The sequence below is a fragment of the Oncorhynchus gorbuscha genome, linkage group LG14 (assembly GCF_021184085.1).
Source record: "Oncorhynchus gorbuscha isolate QuinsamMale2020 ecotype Even-year linkage group LG14, OgorEven_v1.0, whole genome shotgun sequence".
NCBI lineage: Eukaryota > Metazoa > Chordata > Actinopteri > Salmoniformes > Salmonidae > Oncorhynchus > Oncorhynchus gorbuscha.
In genome coordinates, this window is record NC_060186.1 from 42,430,541 (window position 1) to 42,437,528 (window position 6,988).

Sequence of the window (6,988 nt, forward strand, 5' to 3'; positions counted from 1 at the left end):
TGGGGACATTCGCCCGAGCTATTTAGGAGGGATATCACACCTGGCACAAATTATTGTCTCGTTCTGTTTTTCCTGCTGAGGGGTGCCCTATACTTGCGCCCAGAGGGGAGTAGTTCAAAGTCCATGTACAGGGGGTGAGTTGGGTCTAAAATGATTTTGTGAGCCTTACGGAGGGCCCTGACCATAAAGATCTCATCCAGGGCCTGTCTGTTTGACCCAAAGTCTCTCTTTATCTCACCTAGGGATGGGTATCGTTAAGATTTGAACGGTATTGCTACTCTTATCGATACTGCTTATCGATCTGGTACTTTAACGATATTCTTATTGGTTCTTTTTGTAATTTTTTACGAAAAAAAACCTAATCAAATTAAGAACTGAATTAACATTGCTTTATTTTCTGAAATGTAAAATAAACAATTATTTACAGCAAAATAAACAGCATTGTTTTGAACAAATCACTATTAAAGACTAATGTTGTGATGATAGAAATGTAAAACAAATTAAATAAACAATATTTTCCTGCAAAATATAATACAGTGGTATAGAACAACACGGATGGGGCCTGCAGGTAGGCTGCAAAGGACTAACAGTTCTTCTGGTGAAAAATCTACATTTTTGTTTTACGCTGTCCTGGTGTGGAGGGCCTTCTGTTTCACACTGTCCTGGTGTGGAAGGACCATCTGTTTTACACTGTCCTGGTGTGGAGGGCCTTCTGTTTCACACTGTCCTGGTGTGGAGGACCTTCTGTTTCACACTGTCCTGGTGTGGAGGACCTTCTGTTTTGCACTGCCCTGGTGTGGACCTTCTGTTTTACACTGCCCTGGTGTGGAGGACCACCTGTTTTACACTGCCCTGGTGTTGAGGACCACCTGTTTTACACTGTCCTGGTGTGGAAGAACCATCTGTTTTACACTGTCCTGGTGTGGAAGAACCATCTGTTTTACATTGTCCTGGTGTGGAAGAACCATCTGTTTTACACTGTCCTGGTGTGGAGGGCCTTCTGTTTCACACTGTCCTGGTGTGGAGGACCTTCTGATTCACACTGTCCTGGTGTGGAGGACCTTCTGTTTTACACTGTCCTGGTGTGGAGGACCTTCTGTTTTACACTGTCCTGGTGTGGAGGACCTTCTGTTTTACACTGTCCTGGTGTGGAGGACCTTCTGTCACCTGGTGTGGAGGACCTTCTAGTTCACACTGTTCTGGACCTTCCCTGGTGTGGAGGACCTTCTGTTTTACACGATCCTGGTGTGGAGGACCTTCTGTTTTACACTGTCCTGGTGTGGACCTTCTGTTTTACACTGCCCTGGTGTGGACCTTCTGTTTTACACTGCCCTGGTGTGGAGGACCACCTGTTTCACACTGCCCTGGTGTTGAGGACCACCTGTTTTACACTGTCCTGGTGTGGAGGACCACCTGTTTTACACTGCCCTGGTGTGGAGGACCACCTGTTTTACACTGCCCTGGTGTGGAGGACCTTCTGTTTTACACGATCCTGGTGTGCAGGACCTTCTGTTTTACACTGCCCTGGTGTTGAGGGCCACCTGTTTTACACTGTCCTGGTGTGGAGGACCACCTGTTTTACACTGTCCTGGTGTGGAGGACCTTCTGTTTTACACTGTCCTGGTGTGGAGGACCTTCTGTTTTACACTGTCCTGGTGTGGAGGACCTTCTGTTTTACACTGTCCTGGTGTGGAGGACTTTCTGTTTCACACTGTCCTGGTGTAGAGGACCTTCTGTTTCACACTGTCCTGGTGTGGAGGACCATCTGTTTTACACTGTCCTGGTGTTGGAGGACCTTCTGTTTCACACTGCCCTGGTGTGGAGGACCTTCTAGTTCACACTGCCCTGGTGTGGAGGACCTTCTAGTTCACACTGCCCTGGTGTGGAGGACCTTCTGTTTCACACTGTCCTGGTGTGGAGGACCTTCTGTTTTACACTGTCCTGGTGTGGAGGATTTTCTGTTTTACACTGTCCTGGTGTGGAGGACCTTCTGTTTCACACTGTCCTGGTGTGGAGGACCTTCTGTTTTACACTGTCCTGGTGTGGAGCATCGTCTGTTCTACACTTCCCTGGTGTGGAGGACCTTCTGTTTTACACGATCCTGGTGTGGAGGACCTTCTGTTTTACACTGTCCTGGTGTGGACCTTCTGTTTTACACAGTCCTGGTGTGGAGGACCTTCTGTTTTACACTGCCCTGGTGTGGACCTTCTGTTTTACACTGCCCTGGTGTGGACCTTCTGTTTTACACTGCCCTGGTGTGGAGGACCACCTGTTTCACACTGCCCTGGTGTTGAGGACCACCTGTTTTACACTGTCCTGGTGTGGAGGACCACCTGTTTTACACTGCCCTGGTGTGGAGGACCACCTGTTTTACACTGTCCTGGTGTGGAGGACCTTCTGTTTTACACGATCCTGGTGTGCAGGACCTTCTGTTTTACACTGCCCTGGTGTTGAGGACCACCTGTTTTACACTGTCCTGGTGTGGAGGACCACCTGTTTTACACTGTCCTGGTGTGGAGGACCACCTGTTTTACACTGCCCTGGTGTGGAGGACCACCTGTTTTAGACTGCCCTGGTGTGAAGGACCACCTGTTTTACACTGCCCTGGTGTGGAGGACCACCTGTTTTACACTGCCCTGGTGTGGAGGACCACCTGTTTTACACTGCCCTTGTGTATTACACAGTAACAGAGAGATAGTGGTCCGGACAGAGGCTGGTCCAGCCGTCTGATGTGATGGCCAGCTTTCGCACGTTCTTCTGCTCAGTGATCACATTGGCCTTTTCTACACCATACCAGGTCGGAATTAATGTTTCACTGAGGTATCTCCTGGAGGGAGGGGTATATTTGGGGTTGAGTGCCTTGCTCATCTCCCTACAGTAAAAAAATAGAGTTTTCATGTGTTGAATTATCATTATAGAAATATTGTGTTGTGTATTGTGGAGTGATGGGACTAACGTACAACCCTTTTATACTACTATATCCTAAAAATGAATACAACTCAATATAGACTGACAGACTGTTCCCGAAAGCCCTTGGACTCCACTGTTGCAAAGGGGTGTAGGCCTTTCACTATGAACTTGGTCACGACTAGGTGGCACTCATTCACCCTCTCCTCAGTCATCCTCCCACTAGCTGCCAGCGTGAAGGGGCTTTGGGCTTGTCTTTTGCTTGGACCAGCGGTATTAGAGGGAGGAGTGGGTTGGTTCATTGTAGCTGCAACTTTAACAAGAAAGTTGCAGAATCTTTAAATGGGTTATTGAATTTATGAACAATCAGCTGGCTAATGATCATGAACCCATGTTCGGATAATTTAGTTAATTCCGTGTATGGGCTCCAGGCTGCTAGCAAACATACGGGGCGGCAGCGTAGCCTAGTGGTTAGAGTGTTGGACTAGTAACCGGAAGGTTGCGAGTTCAAACCCCCGAGCTGACAAGGTACAAATCTGTCGTTCTGCCCCTGAACAGGCAGTTAACCCACTGTTCCCAGGCCGTCATTGAAAATAAGAATATGTTCTTAACTGACTTGCCTGGTTAAATAAAGGTAAAAAAAAAACTTTTAAAAAACTAACGTAGATCGGACAATGAGAGATTAACTACGAGCTAGGCAGTCGAAAACTGCATTTCTCTGCCTGTATATGATGCACTTTCGATATCTGTTTGGACAGATTGCTCGTGTTTCCGCCCTTACAAGCAAAAGTCTTGTTGCACTTGCGGCAACGAGCACCGTCAACATTGACTCTGGTGAAGTGTAACCACACTGTTGAACGTTTAGTTCTGTCAGCCATGGTCACTAATTAAGAGCAGGGTGCTGTAGCGCCAGAGACATCTCTTCTGGATTGGGAATAGCCGAAATGCATCATAGACAAATGTCTTCATTGTATTGCAAATTGGAAACGGTTGGTGAGATCAAATGTGCAAGATAACGTTTATGTAGCAAAAATAAATAGGAAATGTATTTTCTTAATTTCTCCAGTACCGAAAGCAGAACCGTTTAATATCGAGTTTTGGTACCCATCCCTAATCTCACCCATGTTCATTGTTCATCTATCTCATCTTTATCTTGTTTATTTTTTATGTGTAGTGTAGGAGTGCAATTGTCAGCATAGTCATGCTGGGAACTCTCCGCAGTAATCACATGATGATTATACTTTTCTTTCAGACCAGAGCTATCTCGCTCAGCTCCATATCAGTTCACGAGTTAATAAGTAACTTAGCTAACTTATTTTAGGAACTAATCTGCAATCTTGGCATAATGTTCTTGGTGCTACTTAAGTTTAATATGGACAATAATTATCCCAAACTAGGTCACATAACCCTATGGGGTGGTTTCCCGGAAACAGGTTAAGCCTAGTCATGGATTTAAACATACTTTCATTGGAGATTCTCCATTGAGTTTACTTAGTTGACAGATATTTTCTCAGTTCTGCTTTCAGCTCAACACTATTCAGGGCTTGACATTAACTTTTTTAGCCACTGCCCCTTTAAGGCTCTCCTGGAGGAAGGTTGGCCACTCTTAGTAGCCTGTAAAACATGGCAATATTAGAATTACAACAAAATACTTTTCATGTCTTTAATAAAATAATTCCCTCCAGGGCTCGACATAAAGGGCATCCCGTCATCCAAAGGGATGATAGAAAAATAGGTTTACTGTTCAAAACAGACTCTGGGACAGTTCTGGGTTGACATATCCACAATTCATACAATCACTGCACATACAAAAATCATTATAATTTTTTTTAAATGGAACAAATTAGACCGATTGGCATAAATTGTTGATAAAGTTGTATTTATATTATAAGCTCAACAAAGTGTACATGGCTGTAGGCTACGCATGAATGTTCCAAAATACAATTTGCGGAAAACACCATTTTCAAAAGCACACGGTTTGCAGGAGAAGTTTCATGAGACAGATGAAAATATCCTTTAGAAACCTCTTAAGGATCTGACCCTTTTTTCAATTTTCGCCTAAAATGACATACCCAATCTAACTGCCTGTAGCAAGGATATGCATATTTTTGATACCATTTGAAAGGAAACACTGAAGTTTGTGGAAATGTGAAATTAATGTAGGAGAATGACACATTAATCTGTAAAAGATAATAAAAAATATAAAAAACATTTTTTCCCCTTCATATTTGTAATGCAAGATTGTAATGCCTAATGTATTATTCCAGTTTAGGCGCAATTTAGATGTTGGCCCCTAGATGGCAGCAGTGTATGTGTGAAGGTTTAGACTGGTCCAATGAACCATTGCATTTCTGTTCAAGTCTGCCCAAATGTACTTAATTGGTTTATTGTTACATTTTCAAGTTCATAACTGAACTCTCCTCAAATAATAGCATGGTATTCTTTCATTTACATTACATTACATTTAAGTCATTTAGCAGACGCTCTTATCCAGAGCGACTTACAAATTGGTGCATTCACCTTATGACATCCAGTGGAACAGCCACTTTACAATAGTGCATCTAAATCTTTTAAGGAGGGGAGGGTGAGAAGGATTACTTTATCCTATCCTAGGTATTCCTTAAAGAGGTGGGGTTTCAGGCGTCTCCGGAAGGTGGTGATTGACTCCGCTGTCCTGGCGTCGTGAGGGAGTTTGTTCCACCATTGGGGGGGTCAGAGCAGCGAACAGTTTTGACTGGGCTGAGCGGGAACTGTACTTCCTCAGTGGTAGGGAGGCAAGCAGGCCAGAGGTGGATGAACGCAGTGCCCTTGTTTGGGTGTAGGGCCTGATCAGAGCCTGGAGGTACTGAGGTGCCGTTCCCCTCACAGCTCCGTAGGCAAGCACCATGGTCTTGTAGCGGATGCGAGCTTCAACTGGAAGCCAGTGGAGAGAGCGGAGGAGCGGGGTGACATGAGAGAACTTGGGAAGGTTGAACACCAGACTGGCTGCGGCGTTCTGGATGAGTTGTAGGGGTTTAATGGCACAGGCACACTTTCACTGTAATAGCTGCTGTAAATTGGCAGTTAGATTATGAAGAATTTAAGCTTTCTGCCAACATCAGATGTGTCTATGTTCTAGGAAATGTCCTTGTTACTTACAACCTCATGCAAATCACATTAGCGCACATTAGCTCAACCGTCCCGCGGGGGACACACACTGATCCTGTAGAGCTTTTAAGAAAGATGGGAGATCTAAATATGCATGAACTAGCATGGGTACTGTCATGACTCGGACTATGCCTTTGGCTGCTGGACAATAAAATAACTGAAAACCAATAGGACATGCGAGAAATTCTGATTTCAATTGCATATTAAGTGTTTATAAAATAATTCCCTCAGCATTTCTGTCATCATATTTTGGCTAGGTTAGGCTACTTTGAAACAAGGTAAGACAGTCTTCATAAAATGACAATGTCCAGGTTTTAAACAATTAAATTCATGGTTAAATAGTTTCAAAATGCTGACTGCGCCCTCTCAGATTCAAGGTAGGTGCGGTGCGCAACAGGCATTGTCCTTCACTCTCTCAGATCTTGTGACCATTTGATCTGAACAAATTGTGCCTTGAGAAGGTATGTTGACAGAATCAAGCCTTTAGACATTAATGGTAATTATCCGTCATTATATCTGTGAAACATAACTGGTGTTTAGCCTATAGTTATGTAATGAAAAGTGCCATTAAAGTTTGGCTACATTTTCTGTTGCCTCCCTCATGTCAGCATCAGTTTGGACATGAGGCTGTAGACAATATGACTAGGGAATTCACCATATTTCTTACACCAGTCTTTTATTTTTTCAATCGATGAAGGTGTACAGAAAGGTAGAGAATTGGGACACAGGCACCTTTGTAAAATGTATTGTCCATTTACACAGAATGGAAAATTGTCTTTTGCGCTCTTGCATGCGTTTAAAATGCTAAAATCAGACATAAAACATGCACATTTACATGTCAGTTCATCCGTCTCATTTAGGACTAAGTGTGAAGTGGATAAAGGATTTCTTGAGTCCATTTTTCCGTTACTGTAGTTTGACTAAAACTGGATGC